Genomic DNA, 22,824 nt, shown 5'->3' with positions numbered 1-22,824 from the left:
TTAAAGGGATATGAATGTCATATGAATTGTCTTAGTCTTTGTGTTGTTATAACAAAATACCTGAGACCAGACAATTTATTGAAGTTTATTGGGTTCACAGTTCTGAAGGTTGGGAAAGCCAGGAACATGGTGCAGGCATCTGGTAAGGCTTCTGGTTGCATTATAACACGACAGAGGGCCTTACATGGCAAGACAGAGCAGTGTGTGCTAGCTCAGGTCTCTTCCTGTTCCTACAAGGCCACTAATGCCTTCATGAGGGTCTCACCCTTGTAACCTCATCTAATCCTAATTACCTCTCAAAGACTCCAGTTCCCAAATAGCATTAATATATGAATTTGTGGATTAGGTTCCGATACACGAATGTGTGTGGGGGGCTACACTCAAACCATAGCATGGATAAATAAAAGCAGGGTTTGGTGATTAGCAGTGTGGTGGTGGCAGGGGGAATACTCACAAGTTTTACAAGAGAAGAGGACATTTGCAGATAACTGCAGAAGGAAACCACAGACAGAGGAGCCATAGCTCTGGGTGTTGGAGGTGCAGAGTAGGCTGGGGTGGCTAGGGTGGAGTGATGGAGAAGTAGGAGATGAGGCCAGAGATGGAATGGAGGTAGGGAGGGGGAAAGAGTGAGGTGCTATGAGCCTTCTGCCTGCCGGCCTGTGGAGGGTGGAATAAAGGAAAGGCATACTTCAACTTACTTTAAATGCTCTCTAGACTGCAGAAGGGCAAGTGAAACAGGTAGACCAGTCATGAGGCTATTACCAGGATCCAGGGAGGAGACAGAAGCATAGAGCAGGACAGTAGTAGTGGAACTAGTGATAAGCGGTCAGATTTTAAATACATTTTGAGAGTACAGCCAACAGAATTTCCTGATGGGCAGGCTGTGGAGTATAGGAGAGAAGATTGACGCTTAGAGACTGAGTTACTAAAAGGATGCTATTGCTATAATCTGAATGGGAAAACCTGGGGTAAAATATGTGGGAAAAGGCTGGGAGTCCTGTTTCGGGCATGTTAAATTGCAGGTTTCTATTGGCTATCCAAGTGGATGACCTATGGACAGTTGGATCCATGTCTAGGGCACAGGGAGCGATGGGCTGGAATTGGAAAGCTGGCAATTGTTGCATATTGGGAGCATGTAAAAACATTTGTCACTAACTGAGAATAGGGAGGAATGAAAATAAATAAAGAAGCAGATGAAGAGTGGAGAGCTGGTGGTCTCCAACCTGCTAAAGTGACTGAGGTGATGCGGGAGGAAAGCACAAGGATGAGGTGTTCTGAATGCCAACTGAGGAAAGGGTGCCAAGAAGGAGGGAGTGGTTGCTTATGTTTAAATGTTGAAGGGAGAGCAAGTACAAGTCCATTGAAATGAGCCATTTGGAGCACTTGGTGAGGAGGGGTGAGAGTAGTGGTGCAGGTGAAAACCTAAGGAATTCTTTGTTTCAAACAGAATCAGAGGGAAGGAACTGGGAGGACGGTAGTCAATTCTTCAAGGACTTTTGCCATAAAAATTGGCAGAGAGGAGGAATTCCAAGATGGTGGCCAGAGGGAGGAAGCAGAAAGTGTGCCTCCAATAGTGAACTCTTGGAGAGACACTGGAGACACACCTTGCAGGCAAAACCACTGAGAAGAGGTAAAACTTTGACCCCTCCACACCTCCAGCTGGCTCAGAGAATCTCCACTTCACGTTAAACGGAGAAACCAGGAAGGCCCCTGGGCTGCCAGACCCCTGGGCCCAGACGGCTTGGGAAGACGCAGACAAAGTGAGCTAAGCAGTACGCGGTACTCCCACAGACAACCCTGGGCCAGATCAGCATAGCCCCCTGGACAGACCGACCCTCACCTGGGGAAAAAAGAGAAACTGAGTAATAAGCAATAAGAACAATAAAGACATGTGGCAAAGAGGGTTGGGTGCCCTGAGCTCTGAAGGGGGGGGGTGTGCCCTGAGCTCTGAAGAGAGGGGGAGGGAAATCCTTCCTGGAACTGTAAGTAAGCCGGGCCTGGCCAGAGAGGCTCCAGCGGGAGCAGGGGCGCATGCCCAGCAACCAGGAGTGGGAAAGCTTGTGAGAGTGGCGGAGGGAGGAAAACTCCACAGGAGAGGGGGGAAGACCACCTCCCATGTGAGCTGTAAACAAACACACTGGCTGGCAGGAGCAGCAGCACCGCCCAGTAATCAGGAGCAGGAAAGCTTGTGAAAGTGGCAGTGGGAGGAAAACTCCACAGGAGAGGGGGGAAGACCCACTTCCCACATGAACTATAAATAAACACGCAGGCCAGAGAAAGCGGGTGCAGTGTCACCTTCCCCAGTGTGCTTGGAAAGGGGAAAGCTTGTAGCAGTGGCTCGCACACAGGAGAACTCTGAGAAAAGAAAGCCCGCAGGGCCAGGTGAGTGTTAAGCTCACCCCTGAGATGTGCATAAATAACGCCTCCAGCAACAGGAGGCTGACAGCAGCGGGCAGGCAAGCCACAGCCGCAGATAGCCATTCACAGAACTGTCTCCAGACTCTTTTTCTTTCTCTCTCCCTACCTTTGATGAGAAAACAACTGAACTACACCTGCATCCTGAAAAGCTTACTGAAACTGTATTGCATTTGAACTTGGGACACTTTGTGGGCTTTTTTTGTGTGTGTGCAGTTTTGCTCTACTTTATGCTTCCCCTTTGATAAGACAACATAGAACAACATCTGAGACACCATCTCTAGGATTGGAGGCTGAGACAGACACCAAAATTATTAAGACCGAAACTTCATTGCATTTGAACTTGGAGGTTTTTTTTTCCTATTTTTAATTTTGTTTTATTTTATTTATATATATATATTTTCTTTCATTTACTTATTTTGTATTTTTATTCTTATCTTTACTCTCTTTATTTTTTATTTTCAATCCTCTCTCTGTCTCTCTAATGCCTTTTCAGCTTACGGCTGATTAGTACACTGTCTCTCCCTATTTATATCTTTGAAACTTTTTTTGTTTGTTTCTTTGTTTTGTTTTTTTCTTTCTACTTGATTATTTGTTTTTCCCTTTTCCTTTAACTTCTTTGCTTTCCATCCCCTCTCACCCTTCCATTCTAAATATCACTAGTGCTATTATTATAAGAAAGAAGATACCTAATTGCACACAGTACAGGGACAATAACAACACCAAGGACAATGATAAGAAGACAGAAAAAACAGGGAAACCAGTTTCCCCACAGCAAAAAATTAGTACAGGAACCAGAGGGAAATGAAGAAAACAGATACTCAGATCCAGACTCCAACAAAATGAAGATAAACTATGCCAAAGAACCCAATGAAGCCCACAAGAATAATTTAAAAGAAGACATACTACAGGTACTCAATGAGAATTTTATAGAGTTGATACTGGATATGGTCAACTAAAATGTACAGGAGACACTCAAGAAATTCCAAGACAACAAAAATAGAGAATTTGAAAAAGCAAAAGAAGAAATAAAGGAAACCATAGAAACACCGTATAAACACCAAAGTGAAACAGAGAACATGATTAATAAACAGATAAATGAACTCAGGACAAAAATAGACAACATTAAAGAGGAAACTACCTAGGATACAGAAAACCTCAGAAAAAAGAACAAAACAGAACTGCAAAACAAAATTGAAGGCCAATCCAGCAGAATAGAACAAACAGAAGACGGAATCTCAGAACTTGAAGATGAAATTAAAGGAAAACCCAAAGAACTATTAATTAAACAACTCAAGACCTGTGAAAAGAAAATGCAAGAACTCACCGACTCCATCAAAAGACCAAACTTGAGAATCATGAGCATTGAAGAAGGAGAAGAGGTACAAGCAAAGAGAATGCGTAATATACTCAACAAAATGATAACAGAAAATTTCCCAAATCTAGAGAAAGATATTCCCATACAGATGCAAGAGGCCTCCAGGACACCAAACAGACCAGATCAAAATAGAACTACCCCACAACATATCATCATTAAAACAACAAGTACAGAAACTAGGGAAAGAATATTGAAGGCTGTAAGAGAGAAAAAACAAATAACATACAAAGGTAAACCCATCAAAATCACAGCAGATTTCTCAACAGAAACATTAAAATCAGAAGAGCGTGGGGTGAGATCTTCCAGGCAACGAATGAAAATAACTTCAACCTCAGGATATTCTACCCAGCAAAACTATCACTCAAAATAGATGGAGCAATACAAGTCTTCGATGATAAGCAGAAACTAAAACAATATGTGACCACAAAGCCACCACTACAAAGATTCTTCAAGGAATTCTGCACACAGAAAGTGAAACCCAACTTAACCATGAAAGGACAGGCAGCACCAAAACTACAGGAAAAGAAAAAGCAAGACAGTAGAGAATAACCTCAACTTAGGTACACACAATCAAACCTTCAAACAACTAAGACAACTTAATGACAGGAATCATCACATACCTATCAGTACTAACATTTAATGTTAATGGACTTAATTCACCCATCGAAAGGCACTGCTTGACAAAATGGATTAAAAAGGAAGATCCAACAATTTATTGCTTATAGGAGACCCATCTCACCGACAGAAATAAGCATAGGCTTAGGATGAAAGGCTGGAAGAAGATTTACCAAGCCAATGGCCCCCGAAAACAGGCAGGAGTAGCAATACTTATCTTTGACAAAGTAGACTTCAAACCTACATTGATCAAACGAGATAAAGAAGGACATACCATACTAATAAAAGGGGAAATAGACCAAAAGGAAATAATAATTATCAACCTGTATGCACCCAATGTCAATGCACCCAATTTCATCAAACATACCCTGAAAGACCTAAAAGCATATATTAACGCCAACACAGTGGTTGTGGGAGACTTTAACACCCCATTATCATCAATAGATAGGTCATCCAAACAAAAAATCAATAAAGAAATCCAAGATCTAAAATATACAATAGATCAAATGGACCTACTTGATGTCTACAGAACATTTCATCCAACTTCTACAACAATATACATTCTTCTCAGCAGCCCATGGAAACTTCTCCAAAATAGATCATATCCTAGGGCACAAAGCAAGCCTCAGCAAATATAAGAAAATAGAAATTATACCATGCATACTATCTGATCACAATGCGTAAAAGTAGAACTCAACAACAAAAGTAAAGACAAAAAATATGCAAACAGCTGGAAACTAACTCGTTACTTAATGAACAATGGATCATTGATGAAATAAAAGAGGAAATTAAAAAGTTCCTGGAAGTCAATGAAAATGAAAACACAACCTACCGGAACCTATGGGACACAGCAAAGGAAATCCTGAGAGGAAAGTTTATAGCCATGAGTGCATATATTAAAAAGACTGAAAGATCCCAAATCAATGACCTAGTGATACATCTCAAACTCCTAGAAAAAACAAGAACAAGAAAATCCCAAAACAAATAGAAGGACAGAAATAATAAAAATAAGAGCTGGAATCAATGAAATAGAAACCAAAAAAACCATACAAAGAATTAATGAAACAAAAAGTTGGTTCTTTGAAAAAATAAACAAGATTGATAGACCCCTGGCAAACCTGACTAAAATGAGGGGAGAAAAAACCCAAATTAGTAGAATCAGGAAAGCAAAAGGGGAGATAACAACAAACACCATGGAAGTCCAGGAAATCATCAGAAACTACTTCAAGAACCTATATTCAAATAAATTTGAAAATCTTAAAGAAATGGACAGATTTCTAGATACATATGATCATCCAAAACTGAACCAAGAGGAAATTAATCACCTGAATAGATCTATAACACAAAATGAAATTGAAGCAGCAATCAAGAGTCTCCCCAAAAAGAAAAGTCCAGGACCTGATGGATTCTCTGCTGAATTCTATCAGACCTTTAAAGAAGAACTGATACAAACCCTCCTTAAACTGTTCCATGAAATAGAAAGGGAAGAAAAACTGCCTAACACATTTTATGAAGCCAGTATTATACTTATCCCAAAACCAGGCAAAGACACCTCCAAAAAGGAGAACTATAGGCAAATCTCCTTAATGAACATTGATGCAAAAATCCTCAACAAAATAATGGCAAACCGAATTCAACAACACATCAAAAAGATTATTCACCTCGACCAAGTAGGCTTCATCCCAGGATTGCAGGGGTGGTTCAACATGTGAAAATCAATAAACGTAATAAACCACATTAACAGAAGCAAAGACAAAAACCACTTGATCATCTCAATAGATGCAGAAAAAGCCTTTGATAAGATCCAACACCATTTCATGATAAAAGCTCTAAGAAAACTAGGAATAGAAGGAAAGTACCTCAACATTATAAAAGCTATATATGACAAACCTACAGCCACCATTATACTTAACAGAGAAAAAGTGAAACCATTCCCTCTAAAATCAGGAACCAGACAAGGATGCCCACTATCTCCACTCCTATTCAACACAGTACTGGAATTCCTAGCCAGAGCAATTAGGCAAGAAGAAGAAATAAAAGGAATACAAACAGGTAAAGAAACTGTCAAAATATCCCTATTTGCAGACGACATGATCCTATACCTTGAATACCCAAAAAACTCTACTCAGAAGCTTCTAGACACCATCAATAGCTACAGCAAGGTAGCAGGATATAAAATCAACATAGAAAAATCATTAGCATTTCTATATACTAATAATGAACAAACTGAAAAAGAATATATGAAAACAATTCCATTTACAATAACCTCAAAAAAAAAATACCTAGGTATAAACCTAACAAAAGATGTGAATGACCTCTACAAGGAAAACTATAAACTTCTGAAGAAAGAGATTGAGGAAGACTCTAGAAAGTGGAGAGATCTCCCATGCTCATGGATTGGTAGACTCAACATAGTAAAAATGTCTACACTTCCAAAAGTAATCTACATGTTTAATGCAATTCCCATCAAAATTCCAATCACATTCATTAAAGAGATTGAAAAATCTACTGTTTAATTTTTATGGAAACACAAGAGGCCACGAATAGCCAAGGCAATACTCAGTCAAAAGAACAATGCTGGGGTATCTCGGTACCTGAATTCAAACTATATTACAAAGCAATAACAATAAAAACAGCATGGTGCTGGCACAAAAACAGACATGAAGACCAGTGGAACAGAATAGAGGACCCACATATGAAGCCACACAACTATAACCAACTTGTCTTTGACAAAGGAGCTAAAAATATACGATGTAGAAATCGCAGCCTCTTCAACAAAAACTGCTGGGAAAACTGGTTAGCAGTCAGCAAAAAACTGAAACTAGATCCATGTATATCACCCTATACCAATATTAACTCAAAATGGATCAAGGATCTTAATATCAGACCCCAAACCCTAAAGTTGATACAAGAAAGAGTAGGAAATATTCTGGAGTTAGTAGGTATAGGTAAGAACTTTCTCAACAGAACCACAGGAGCACAGCAACTAAAAGATAGCATAAATAAATGGGACTTCATAAAACTAAAAAGCTTCTGTTCATCAAAAGAAATGGTCTCTAAACTGAAGAGAACACCTACAGAGTGGGGGAAAATATTTGCCAGCTACACATCAGACAGAGGACTGATAACCAGAATATATAGGGAACTTAAAAAACTAAATTCTCCCAAAACTAATGAACCAATAAAGAAATGGGCAAGTGAACTAAACAGAACTTTCTCAAAAGAAGAAATTCAAATGGCCAAAAAACACATGAAAAAATGCTCACCATCTCTAGCAATAAAGGAAATGCAAATTAGAACCACACTAAGATTCCACCTCACCCCTGTTAGAATAGCCATCATCAGCAACACCACCAACAACAGGTGTTGGCGAGGATGCCGGGGAAAAAGGAACCCTCTTACACTGCTGGTGGGAATGTAAACTAGTACAACCACTCTGGAAAAAAATTTGGAGGCTACTTAAAAATATAAACATTGATCTACCATTTGATCCAGTAATACCTCTCTTGGGGATATACCCAAAAAACTGTGACACAGGTTACTCCAGAGGCACCTGCACACCCATGTTTATTGCAGCACTATTCACAATAGCCAAGTTATGGAAACAGCCAAGATGCCCCACTACTGAAGAATTGATCAAGAAAATGTGGTATTTATACACAATGGAATTTTATGCAGCCATGAAGAAGAACGAAATGTTATCACTCACTGGTAAATGGATGGAATTGGAGAACATCATTCTGAGTGAGGTTAGTCTGGCCCAAAAGACCAAAAATCATATGTTCTTCCTCATAGGTGGACATTAGATCAAGGGCAAACATAACAAGGGGATTGGACTTTGAGCACATGATAAAAGCGAGAGCACACAAGGAAGGTGTGAGGATAGGTAAGACACCCAAAAAACTAGCTAGCATTTGTTACCCTTAATGCAGAGAAACTAAAGCAGATACCTTAAAAGCAACTGAGGCCAATAGGAAAAGGGGACCAGGAACTAGAGAAAAGGTTAGATCAAAAAGAATTAACCTAGAAGGTAACACACACGCACAGGAAATTAATGTGAGTCAACTCCCTGTATAGCTATCCTTATCTCAACCAGCAAAAACCCTTGTTCCTTCCTATTATTGCTTATACTCTCTCTTCAACAAAATTAGAGATAAGGACAAAATAGTTTCTTCTGGGTATTAGGGGGGTGGTGGGGGGAGAGGGAGGGGGTGGAGTGGGTGGTAAGGGAGGGGGTGGGGGTAGGGGGGAGAAATGACCCAAGCATTATATGCACATTTGAATAATAAAATAATAAAAAACAAACAAACAAAAGAGACAGTCCAAAGTTGAACTCTGAAAAAAAAAATTGGCAGAGGTATAGGGTGAATCTGGTGAGAAGTATGGCCAATGAATGAAGTAAGTCAGGTAGAGACAAATACTACATGTTCTCATTGACACATGGAACTAAAGAGTTGATCTCATAGAAATAGAGAGTGGAATAGTGGTTACCAGAGCTGAGAAGGGTTGGGGAGTTGGGAAGGTGGGGGACGGAGAGAGAATGGTTATCGGGCACAGGAGTGCAGGTGGATAGGAGAAATTACCTCTAATGTTTTATAGCACTGCAGGATAATGAAGGTTGATAACAATTAATTGTATATTTAAAAGTAGTTAGTGATCCCCCTCATATTAATGTATGCTAATTCAAAAATATAATAAGACTATTAAAAATAGCCAAATAGAGAGGATTTTGAATATTTCCAATCCCAGAAAAATGAAAAATGTTTATGTGACGGTTATACCACTCACCTGATCTGATGAGTATGCATTGTTCTTAGCATTGTATATATGTGTTGAAGCATCACATAACAGTGTACCTATAAATATGTACCATTGTTAGCTGTGAATCAAAAATTTTAAAAATAAAAATAAATCATGAAAAAGAGAAAATATCTCTTAAGGTGCAAGAAATAATCATATGTTTATATGCTAATGGAAATTATCTAGTAGAATGGGAAAGCCAATGGTAGAGAGGGAAGGAGGGGGGAGAGGGAGAGAGAGAAATTGCTGGAGGGATGTCTTTTATCAGCTCTTGGATGAATAAGAGGTCTGATATGGAGAGATCGCTCACTGATGGGAACATGGGCAGTACATTCACACATTCATTTATGATACCTGCCAGTAAGGCAATGTGTGGCCCTATGGGTTAGAAAGAGGACAGAGGGAGAGAGGAGTCTGTGAAAATCCCTTCTCATTGCTCCAATTTTCTCAGTTTGGTGAAAAGTGAGGCTTTCAGTGAGTGAGGATGTGGGGGAGGTATTGGAAATTTGAGAATAAATGAAAAGTTATGAAATAGTCAAGTAGGAGAGGAGGACATAACCGGAGCAGAAATACAGTGTGCCTGCCAGGTAGCATTCAGGGCTCACTTGAGACTTTTCTGGTCCTGAATTTAACTGGGCCAGTTAGACTGATTATGATTTTTTCTTCTGCAGATTCAGAGTGGTTGGAAAGTTAGACTGAAATAGGATCATGATTTGACCAAGAGAATGACTAGGGGAAAAGCAACAAGGATTTTGAAAAATTTCAACTGGATGTGGTGAGAACAGAGGAGACCCCTAGGCATGAAGGACAGTGGAGAAATAGTAGGATGAAAGGAATGGGGGGTTCTGGATTTATTGAACTGAGAGTACTAGATAGAATGAGCTGGAAGATAAGAGGAGGTGCTGGGTAGTGAGCAGGTGCATGAAATGGAGAATGTGGAGGGTTCCAGTTAGGGGAGAGGAGCCCAAGAGAGTGGAAGACAAGATCATCGAGGAGAGGAGCTCAAGGAACAGAGAGTTTAGGGATGGTCACCAACATGTTTTGGAATCACTGAGGCTTATGAGAGGAGTAATAATGGAAAGAATGATAGAAAGTCAGGAGCTAAAATAGTCAAGCAATGAGAGTGAGGACCCAGGATCCAAAAGATAAAACAACATGGGACTTGCCTTCTTTTCTTTGGAGCAGTTTGTGTAGTATTTGGATTACCAGTTCCTTCAATAATTGGAAGTTTCTAAATGAATGATTTCATTTTTTAATAATTAACAAACTTCACATTTTAAAATTTCATCTGTAGTTTGGATAATTTATATTTTTCTGGGATTAATGACCATCTTGTAGTTTTTATAACTTGATAAAATTTGTCCTATAAATTCAAAAGTATTTTTCTCACTCTCTTTTTCCAGTACTGGGGATTGAACTCAGGATTCTTTGTCTGCTAGGCAAGTGCTGTGCCACTTGAACAACATCCTCAACCCTCAAAAACCTTTTATTTTTATGTTGGCCCCATTTTTATTCTCAATTTCTGTATTTGTGCATTTTCTCTCTTTGACCAACCTTGAAAGAATTTTGTCTATTTTATAAGTTTTCTTCAAAGAAGTTATTTTTGATTTTGATGACTGTCTTTGACTCTCAATGTATTTCTTTCTTCTCTTTTTGCTTTTGTCTTAGTGTTCTACTTTCTTTGAATTTATTCACTGAATGGTAATAATGGTAAATTGTCTCAGGCTTTGAGAAGGTCTTTATTTCATCCTTATTTTGGACCTGATAGTTTAGCTGGGTGTGAGATTTTTGTTGTCAAAATATTGCAGAGACTGTTCCATTGTCTTCCAGCTTCTATTACGCTGGGAGAAGTTGGCTGACATAATTGCCACTCTTTTATAGATGATCTATATTTCTTCTTTAGTGGCTTTTAAGACCTTTTCCATGTCTCAAGCATTTTCCTCTTGCACTGTGATTTACCTGAAGATGCCTTCATTTGTACTTATATTGTAATACCTGAAACAATTAGTGAGCTCATTACTTCTGAAAGGTTTTTGATTTTTTTTTATAAGAAAACCTTTTTTACTGAAATAGATTTCACATACAAAAGGTTCACCCATTTAAAGTATTCATTCCAATGATTTTAGGATGTCCACAGAGTTACATTATCTTTTGAATAGTTTTCTACCATCCATTTTATTCTTTCTTTCTGGCATTCCTCTTAAACATATGTTAGACTACTGGAATTTTAGGGAGCCTAACATAATACTCTTTCCCCCCACTGAAAGTCAAAATTAATTGAGAGGCAAGAAAATTAGACAGATGGAAATAAAAGAACAGTTTTATTGGTAATAAATGTTGGATTTGAGGATGTGGCTTAGATGTGTGGTAACCCTGGATCTTTCAAAACTAAACCCTAGTAAAATTATCTACACCCTCTGGCACAGGCAGCACGGGATTACCACATGCTCCCCACATGGAGGTTGCCCCTGTGAAATGTATGGCTGGGAGTTATCAACCAGAAAGAAGCTCTCTGTGACAGGCTGGCTCCCGGGAGTGGGGTGGAAGCCCAAGTCTGTTCTATCCCAATTCACTTACAACAAGGTGAGTCACTCTGGCAGACAGAGCCACAGCTTTTCACGGATTGGTGTCTGTCCACACTCATGCAGAGATACCTATTTCATGACACAAGCACAATACTGATACTACAACCAATAAATGTAAATAAAAATAAACTATAGACATTTTGAAAAGGAAAAATGTAGGCCTGAGGGTGTAGCTTAGTGGTAGAGTACTTGCCTAGCATATATGATACCCTGGGTTCTATCCTCAACACTGTAACAACTGGGGAAACAGAATTGAACATTACATATTGAATATAAAAATAATTATATAAGATACACTTATCACAAAATTCAATGATAATATAACTTAGAGAGAAAGATTAAATATAATGGCATAGATATATATGAATAGGTATAGGTTTTCTGTTTTGTTTTGGTTTTGGTGCTGGGATTAAGCCCAAGAGCCTTGTGTATGCTGGGCACACACTTTACCACTGAGCCACATCCCCAGTTCCTATAATTGTATATTAGCAGAAGTCATTAAGAGAGAATGTGACAATTTTAATAGCTATTCAGACAAAAACATTAAAGGATAACATAAAAGGATACTTCCTTATCCAGTATCCTAAATTCTATAAAGACACATTCAGCACATTCACTTGGGAATCCAGAACAACAATGACCTAAATAATGTTGACATCATTTAAAAATTTTTGGGCATACAAGATCAGAAATTTAAATGGGATAAATAAATACTACAAATAATATCATTTTTGCTAGGTGATTGTGCATCAAGAAAAGACAAAGGAGAATTGGCAGAGTGGCTGAAGTGATAGAGTACCTGCCTAGCAAGTGTGAGGCCCTGAGTTCAAGATACCAGTTCCAGATCACCAGGAGAAAAAAATACAAAGGAAATAACTAGAAGCTGCTTTTAAGTAAAGAGTAAACATCGATTTTCCCCAAAATTTGTTGCTTTAGCACAATCCAGCTAAAAATCCAGCTGCATTTTCTCTTAAACACTATGGTTTTTTTTATGGTACTAGGACTTGAATTCCAAGCCTACTCCTTGAGCCACTCTACCAGCCCTTTTTTGTGATGGGTAGTTTTGAGATGGTCTTGCGAACTATTTGCCCGGGTTGGCTTTGAACCGCAATCCTCCTGATCTCTGCCTCCTGAGTAGCTAGGATTACAGGTGTGAGCCACTGGTGCCCAGCAAAATTTTAATAAATTTTATAAGACTATAAATGTGCAGGAATGTAAATAATATCTTTAAAAAAAAGAGCTTATGAGTTCTCTCAGCTTTGGAAATACATTGTTGAAAAAACAATAATTAAAATTGGATCCAAATATTGAAGTAACAATAAATATAGGTATCAATTAAGTAGAATAGAAATCCTAGAAATAAATCTTACTGTATAACAGAATGTAATATGTGAGTGATAATGAAGTTATAACCAAGAGTAGTATAATTGAATACCCCCTGGTGGGATAACTGATTATCATGCAGTAGGGGGAATTTATGTATGTGTCCCCACTCTACACACTACCATGTTAAGTGTAACCAAAGAATTACACTAAAAAGAAAGAAAATTCACAGGAAAAAAAAAAAAAGAAAGCAGAAATGAATACTTCTTAGCTCTTTGTAAAAGTAAACATATTCCAAATAAACAGATTTAAGCCTTCTAAAAAGTTTACAGTTTTGTGTAAAAATAATTAAGATAAAAAGATATTTTGTGGAACACATTTGTATGTGAGCATGCACACTCATCTCCCAACCGGGAACACGTTAATACATAGAATCACATGAAGAGCTCACTTGCAGTGGAAACATACCTTGCGGTACATTCATACAGTGGAATGCAACTTCGTTATTAATGTGAATGAACTGGTATTATATTTGTCAAATATATAATACTGAGTCTAAAAGGGTAGTTTTAAGAGTCTAAACTGTAGTTGTGTGTATGTGTGTGTGTGCCACCTGTGTGTGTGTGTGCACCTGTGCATGTGTGTGGAGACCCAGGATTAAAAGTATAATACCTTCAAGACCAAAAAAAACTCTACTCAAAAGCTCCTAGACACCATCAATACCTATAGCAAGGTAGCAGGATATAAAATCAACATAAAAATCATTAGCATTTCTATACACTAATAATGAACAAACTGAAAAAGAATATATGAAAACAATTCCATTTACAATAGCCTCAAAAAAAATCAAATACCTAGGTGTAAACCTAACAAAGGATGTGAATGACCTCTACAAGGAAAACTATAAGCTTCTGAAGAAAGAGATTGAGGAAGACTATAGAAAGTGGAGCGATCTCCCATGCTCATGGATTGGTAGAATCAACATAGTAAAAATGTCTATACTCCTAAAAGTAACCTACATGTTTAATGCAATTCCCATCAAAATCCCAATGACATTCATTAACAAGATTGAAAAATCTACTATTAAATTTATTTGGAAACACAAGAGGCCACGAATAGCCAAGGCAATACTCAGTCAAAAGAACAATGCTGGGGTATCTCGGTACCTGAATTCAAACTATATTACAAAGAAATAACAATAAAAACAGCATGGTGCTGGCACAAAAACAGACATGAAGACCAGTGGAACAGAATAGAGGACCCACATATGAAGCCACACAACTATAACCAACTTGTCTTTGACAAAGGAGCTAAAAATATACGATGTAGAAATCGCAGCCTCTTCAACAAAAACTGCTGGGAAAACTGGTTAGCAGTCAGCAAAAAACTGAAACTAGATCCATGTATATCACCCTATACCAATATTAACTCAAAATGGATCAAGGATCTTAATATCAGACCCCAAACCCTAAAGTTGATACAAGAAAGAGTAGGAAATACTCTGGAGTTAGTAGGTATAGGTAAGAACTTTCTCAACAGAACCACAGGAGCACAGCAACTAAGAGATAGCATTGATAAATGGGACTTCATAAAACTAAAAAGCTTCTGCTCAACAAAAGAAATGGTCTCTAAACTGAAGAGAACACCCTCAGAGTGGGAGAAAATGTTTGCCAGCTACACATCAGACAAAGGACTGATAACCAGAATATACAGGGAACTCAAAAAACTAAATTCTCCCAAAACTAATGAACCAATAAAGAAATGGGCAAGTGAACTAAACAGAACTTTCTCAAAAGAAGAAATTCAAATGACCAAAAAACACATGAAAAAATGCTCACCATTTCTAGCAATAAAGGAAATGCAAATTAAAACCACACTAAGATTCTACCTCACCCCTGCTAGAATAGCCATCATTAGCAACACCACCAACAACAGGTGTTGGCGAGGATGCGGGGAAAAAGGAACCCTCTTACACTGCTGGTGGGAATGTAAACTAGTACAACCACTCTGGAAAAAAATTTGGAGGCTACTTAAAAATCTAAACGTTGATCTACCATTTGATCCAGCAATACCACTCTTGGGGATATACTCAAAAGAATGTGACACAGGTTACTCCAGAGGCACCTGCACACCCATGTTTATTGCAGCACTATTCACAATAGCCAAGTTATGGAAACAGCCAAGATGCCCCACCACTGATGAATGGATTAAGAAAATGTGGTATCTATACACAATGGAATTTTATGCAGCCATGAAGAAGAATGAAATGTTATCATTCGCAGGTAAATGGATGGAATTGGAGAACATCATTCTGAGTGAGGTTAGCCTGGCCCAAAAGACCAAAAATCATATGTTCTTCCTCATATGTGACATTAGATCAAGGGTAAACACAACAAGGGGATTGGACTTTGATCACATGATAAAGTGAGAGCACACAAGGGAGGTGTGAAGATAGGCAAGACACCCAAAAAACCAGATAGCATTTGTTGCCCTCAATGCAGAGAAACTAACGCAGATACATTAAAGTGACTGAGGCCAATAGGAGAAGGGGACCAGGAACTAGAGAAAAGGTTAGATCAAAAAGAATTAACCTAGAAGGTAACACCCACGCACAGGAAATCAATGTGAGTCAACTCCCTGTATAGCTATCCTTATCTCAACCAGCAAAAACCCTTGGTCCTTCCTATTATTGCGTATACTCTCTCTTCAACAAAATTAGAGATAAGGGCAGAATAGTTTGTGCCTGGTAGTGAGGGGTAGTGAGGGGGGAAGAGGGAGGGGATGGGGGGTGGTGGAGTGATAAGGCAGGGGGAAAGGGGGAGAAATGACCCGAACATTATATGCACATATGAATAAAATAAAAATTAAAAAAAAAGTATGAATGTGTGGGAGGGAAAGAGCTATAGAGACTAAGTAGTTACCTTAGGAATTCCAGAGTGGGTAAACAAGTGGGGTCCAGGAAGGTTACAAAGGAACTTTAAGTACATAACTTTTCTGTTTGTCTGAGATATTCTGTTCTACACACAAAAAGAGTACTTATGAATTACTAAGGAAAAAACTCTAAAACTCCAAAATATGTATGTGAAAACCACACAAATGGTTCATAAGAAAGAAAAACACACAAAAAGGTGTATAGCAATCAAAGAAGTTAAGATTAAAACAGAACACCAATCATTTCTATTAAGTTAATAAGATTAAGGAAAAAAAAAAAAACCATTGGCCCACATGGCCCAGAAATTAGTATGATGTTTTAAGAAGAACTTCTACAACATGTAGAATCTTACATTTGAGAGAGGAACGTATGGCCACCGAGTGTAAAAACACAGAGCAATGTGAGATTCTTCACCTGTCTTTCTTTCCCTCACAGTTAAGCCCTTACTTCTTGAATCTTGGGCAAATTTCTCTTATAAAGAACTTCAAATTTCCCGGGAACAAAGAAGACTCATGAAAGTAGATAAAGATGAAGTCGGACCCTCGACGTTTCCCAAATAACCAACTCTTAATCCTTAAATGTCTCTCAAATAAAAATTTTAATTCTCAAATAACCTCCAAACTTTCCTCAAAAAAAATTCAAGACAGTTCATAATCCTGCAAATCAAATCCAGACTTTTGTTCAGCCCCACCTCCGATTCACCCACCAGCGTGTGGAGCGCACACACCGCCCCCCACAGTGTTTACTTGTGGTTTTTGTTTTTAAGGGCTTGTCAGTCAAGGCAGGGCTCAGGCTCCTCTTTTGTGAGCGAGCACACCTCTTCTACACCAGAGACATACCCTGAGCCTGCAGCGATTGTCATCAACACTTGGCCTTTTCCATTTGTTTTTAAAGAGAGCGGTGGGGGCATCAGTGGAGTAGAGTTGTCTAAGCAGCAGGAGGCATTTTTATTTTTGTTTTTGTGTTTTCACAAGGGATCCCTAAATATATTGAATTTCTGGCTTGCCTCAGTTCCTGAAGCTCTTTCTTTGGGATTCCAGTCTTCTGTGGGGTTTCTTTATCACCCCTCCACCCACTCCTCCAAGGTGGTTAAAGAGAGAGACAGCAAAGAAAAAGTTGCACTTCCTTTCCAAATCTAAATATTTGAGTTCATAAGTAAACGGAGACATGTTTGTGTGACAGTTCTCACCAATTCATGCCTAGTGGTGATTTTAAACCAAAATAAAAGAGAAGGTGGCCGTGTGAATGTTCAAAGATGACTAAAAGAGCATGCCCAGAATCTATAAATTGATTTCTAAGAGAGGCTAACAAGGGCTAGCTGGAGCCAACATGAGCCCACGCTGCCCAGGTAGGGGAAAAACAAGAGCTCACCCCACTCTCCAGGCTGAACCATGTGTCAAGTGCTATTCTGAGCACTTTACATGGATTCATTCATTATTCCACCATTCAGCACTCCCATTTTACAGTCTAAGAAACTGAGGCTCAGAGAGATTACCGCATTTTCTCAGAACACACAGCTAGGAAGCAGCAGAGGTGGTCTCTGACCAGGCATAGTAGCTAGAAGCACACTCTAAGTTCCTATGCTGTAGTGACAAATACTTGATCAGAAACCAGATGGGAAGAGGATGCTCTTGATGAGTTATTCCCAAGTGACTTTCTGTTCAGAGCAGGAATTCCACACTTCAGGCCTACACTCTGCCCTCAGCTATGGGAGCTCTGGGCCACACAGCTGAGTAAAGCTTATGCCTCTGATGAGATGGACAGGCTCAGTTGAATGCAGAGGATCAGAGGGAGTGCTGGATCCCACCACACTGGCCTGTGCTGGCCAACTGTTATATATTTGGGAATATTTTAATCTTCATTTTAGAACAGTTTTAGGTTTGTAGAAAGATTGCAAAGATAATGCAAACAGTTCTCACGTGTTCTGCATTCAGTGTTCTCTAATGTCACCATTTCACATTAATGTGGCTTATTTGTTACAATTAATAAACCCATCTGATACACTGCTATTAATGAAAGTCCATATTTTATTGAGACTTTCTTAGGATTTTTTATTTTGTTTTGTTTTTGGTGATACTGGGGTTTCAACTTAGGACATTGCTCTTGCTAGGCAATACTTGACCTCCATACTCCTACCTATACCTTCCACGTAGCTGGGATTACAGCTGCACCACCATGTCCAGCTTTTTTGTTGAGATATGTGTTGCTAACTTTTTGCCAGGGCTGGCCTTGAACCATGATCCTCCTCATCTTTGCCTGAGTAGCTGGGAGCTACCACACTCGGCCAGATTTTCTTAGTTTTTACATAAAATGCCCTTTTTTCTGGTCCAGGATTGCATCCATGGAACATTACATTTTATTACTATTTTTCCTTAGGTTGCAAAAGCCTTTACTTGGTTTTGATAACCTAAATGATGTTAAAGAGTACTGGCCAGTATTTTGCAGACTTTCCTTCAATGGAGATTTATGTTTTTCTCACGATTAGACTCGAGTTATATGTTTTGGGGCAGAAAGTCCAAAAGTGAAGTGTCACTGTCATCATCTGTGTCCAGAGTACATGGACCAAGGTGACTTATCATTGTTCATGTTGCCCTTGACCACCTGACAGTGGTGGTGTTTGTCAGGTTTCTTCTGCAGTGTTACTTATTTTTCCCACTGTACTTTTTGGAAGGAAGTTATTAGGCACAGCCCACACTTAAGGAAAATAATCAAGAATTTTGTTAGCCAGTTGTTAAATGTTGGTAGCTAAAGTCAGCCAAGGTGGGGGAGTTTGCATCATGGAAACTCTACGAATCTGGGCTCCCAGGAGTTGATGGGGGCAGGGGCAGGTAGAAAGGTGTTTGGATGAAGGGGCTTGCAGGATGAAGTGACGATGGGAGGCAGGAGCTCATGTGCTGTGCTTAGAGGAGGTGGGATAGTATTAAAAGAGGATTGGCACAGACATACAACCACCTGGGGCCTGACCCAAGGCATTCTCCTAAAGGCTTAGGGTCTTGACGGACCTACCTTCGTTATTTGTCCTTTTTATAGGAGTAATAACTACCATTTATCGAACACCTCCTATTTATCAGTGCTTTTCACATATGTATAATTTCAGCAATCTTCACAGACCACAGGGTGTGTATTGTTATCCCCACTTTGCAGGTAAGAAACTTAGAGGTTAAGTGACTTATCCAAAAATGTGGCCAGCAAGCAGCAAAACTGGTATCTAAACCCTGTGTGACACAAACCATGCTGTTCTCTGTTTCATTTATTTCCTCCTTCCTGGAGCATTAGTTGCTTAACAGGTCCATTACTAGATGGTGAGATGGTGACTGACAGTGATTAGCGATGACAGTGCACTGCCATTTGCTATTCAGAACATTCCATCATGACTTCCCTAGATATGAAAATCAAAATGCTATTGCAAGCAGGCTTTGAAGGCTGGCAAATCAGATAGTAAAAGCCTTATTGTTACTCCTGCAGGAAGCCTCAGAACTGTGAGGTTTCTCCGTTGCAAACAGGCATGTACTTGATTCTCTACCTGCACACTGGAGTGAAATTCATAAAGTTGCCAGGAAAGAATGCTGCAGTCAAGTAGAAAATCTCGCAAAAAAAAATATATATATCTGAGATCATTGACCAGATAAAAGCTGACGGAGGAAAAGAAGACAGGTCTGGCTGATTTGGAGGGCTAGGTTCTGGGATATTCTATTACTAGGAGCTGCTTATTATGGTTTTTCATCATTATAAAGGTTATCAATCTATTGTGATGTTTCTGTGGACAGCAGGTGTTTTCAATATGTTAATTTCATAGTTTTTATATTTCCTTAAGGCTTTATGATTCTTCTTAGAAATGTTAACTTTATTCATGTACAGAGAACACTAGTTTTACTTTTGGAAGATGATTTTCACTAATTTCTCTTTTAGTAAAAAAAATCACCAAAATACTTCTGATATCTTCTGATCCTGATCCTGGCAGCCCACCAACTGAATTTCCCATCTTGCCTCTTGGTTCATATAGGGAAATGGCTTCTTGGTATCTTGGTAGGCAGAGACCATCTCACCAAGAAGCAACCATAAGAAGATGGATTTTTTGATCCTCTGAAACCCATTTCAGATAAGGTAACAGAGAAACTAGAAAAAAATATTTAAAATATGCCAGATTCAGGAACTAAGACAAAATCATGAGGTAAGAATAAAAAAATCAGTAGAGGAACAAAGCTAAATTGATCTTTTTGGGAGAGTACTTGTGTACCTTCTATTATACTTCCCTGTTTTAGATGTTAAGTGAGTTACAATGAATGAGTGGTGTGATCCAAAAAGATAGAAGGCACACCTGGTAGATTAATTCTTTGACCAGAAAGGATTATCTTAAAGGTTATATCCATTGTCTCCATGTTTTGGGTAATAATAAACCCACCCTAAATTCATTGTCTCTATGTTTGAGAATTTAGCAAAATGATTAAGAGCCACCAGGTGATGTGATTCCTTATCTGGAAAAAGTTTAAACTAGATTCTCCAGCTTAGTACAGAGGGTATAAGTATATCTGGGACAAAGATCACCATTTTGAGCCTTTTCACTCCCACCTCCTACATACTCTTCTCTTTCTATTTTTCTCTACTTTGTCCTGCTTTGCTAAATAAATCTTTGCCAGCCTTCCAAAAATAAAGGGGTGGAGGGTATTCCATAATGCTCATTGAAGTACACGAAAACTGAAATGGGTACCTCTCTGTAGACTCTGGATATTTCACTTTAGGCCAGGCAAACTAGACTGCCATTTTAACAACTAGTTCTTCACACCAAAACTTCCTTCTTAATAATAATTTCTTTATTTTTTCTTCTGAATGTCTTGTTAAGGAAGAAGACAATATGACATGCCTAAGCTTTACTTCTTGACTGAACACTATGTTGTCTTTATGATTTAATTTGATGCATGACTTCATGGAATTTTTAAGAAATAGACATAAAGCCTCAGCACTAGAATTAACCATTAGGATTTTGGTTAACTATACAAAACCACACAATTTGTATGCATATTGAACAAATGCATATAAAATACAATGTATTTAACTAAAAAACCCCAAGCATAAAAATCACTTTGGGTTCATTTAATATTTAAGTCAAATGAAGTGCTATTTGTTCTGTTTCCATTTGAGTCATTCCAGGAATTTAAAGATATTTTAGGATAAATAATCTTAAAGTACTAGAAAGTTAGAATGAGACCTGCTCAAATGACAAAGAATATATTACTTTAGTAAACTTTTAGTAAATTTTAAATGGTGATCCTTGTCCCAGGTATATTTATACCCCCTAGACTAAGCTGAAGAATCTGGTTTAAATTTTTCCTAGATAAGTGATCACATCACCTCATAACTCTGTTTTTAACTAAGTCTTGATAGGCCTTATTAAGAGCTGGGTAATATTAGGAGCTGTTATTAAATGATAGCAATGTTATTATGACTTTCTATCTTTCACATCATGGAGACTAGAAGTGGGTTGGTGCAAGAGTTACATTCATTTTGTTTTGTTTGGTTCATTTCCCTCTCTCCCTCTGTAACCTTCCCTATGACAGTCATTCAGCCTGAGATGATTGACCAATGGGGAGTCAATTTCTATACCAGCTGAGTTAATTCTCCCTCAGAGTGCATTTTCCTTTGGAGAAAGAGACACTCAACCAGCCTGCTGAAGGATGGTGGTAGACTAAAGGTTATACGGGGTCAGAGTTGGAGTCACTCCATGTGCAAGTCGGAGTCATGAGACTTCGTGACCGGTAGACCACAGGAAGCAGTAGAAGCTGCTTTGTGGAGAGAAATGGGGAACAGAGCCAAAGCACAGAGAAACCGAGGGCATGAGGAAAGGAGGGAGGAGCCCCAGTTCTTTTTTCCCAGTTCAGAGCCACATGAAGTGGTTTTCTGGCCCTGGATGCCTGTGATTGCTTGTTATTTATTTTATTAAGCTTCCTAAGTAGGTTTCCCTCACAATCCAACCAATTCCAGACTAACAACTCTACATACCAAATGTCAAGTACAGGCTACAAAATAGTTCCCCACCATTCTCCACCATTCAGCATACCCTCAAGACTTCAGAGGTTCATAGAGGTAAATTCAGGGAAAGGCAGGATAGAGAAAATAAATAAGAAACATTTCCAAGTGTTATGGTTTATGAGTGCCCAACTCCCAGGTTGATATTTTCAGATAGCATTTCCTGTTAAGTCTTTTTCACATGAAAGCTGTAGGTCAGTTCCTTCAATAAGGTCACAGCCAAGCCATCAGTGACAGTCATCCAGTAAGTCACTGTCCTCTTCTCATGATAGGCAGAACTTTCTCACATTGCCTGAATTCAAAGTTCACTCATTTGAGAAGTATTTGTTGACTGCCTACTATGAATAGGCACTGCAAGATTCTGGGGATATAGCAGTGAGCTAAACAGAAAATATCTCACTTGCATGGCCTTGCATCTTGGGCAGGGACAGTCGTGATAAACACTCCCAAGAGAATAATTAGGATGGACCTGGAGAACAGATTGTGATGATAGGGCTGAATGAGGATCCTGCCAAGATGGGTTCTCAGAAAAGACTCCTTTGAGGATGAGAAAGAGCCACAGAGGAAATGGGTTGATCGAGGCCCTCGTGGGAAAGAGCTTGGAGAAGGAAGGGATTAGAAAGAGGCAGACTAGTTGGAGTGTGTGTGTCTCCCACATGCAATCCTATGGTACAAGTTGTCCACAGAATTTTCCTTTTTTCAAAGTATTCTATCTAGATTAAAGTATCGTATATGGATTATTTATCTCCAAA

The sequence above is a fragment of the Castor canadensis genome, chromosome 6, assembly GCF_047511655.1.
Source record: "Castor canadensis chromosome 6, mCasCan1.hap1v2, whole genome shotgun sequence".
Taxonomy (NCBI): Eukaryota; Metazoa; Chordata; class Mammalia; order Rodentia; family Castoridae; genus Castor; species Castor canadensis.
The sequence above is the reverse complement of the archived record's forward strand: the minus strand, read 5'-3'. Positions refer to the sequence as shown.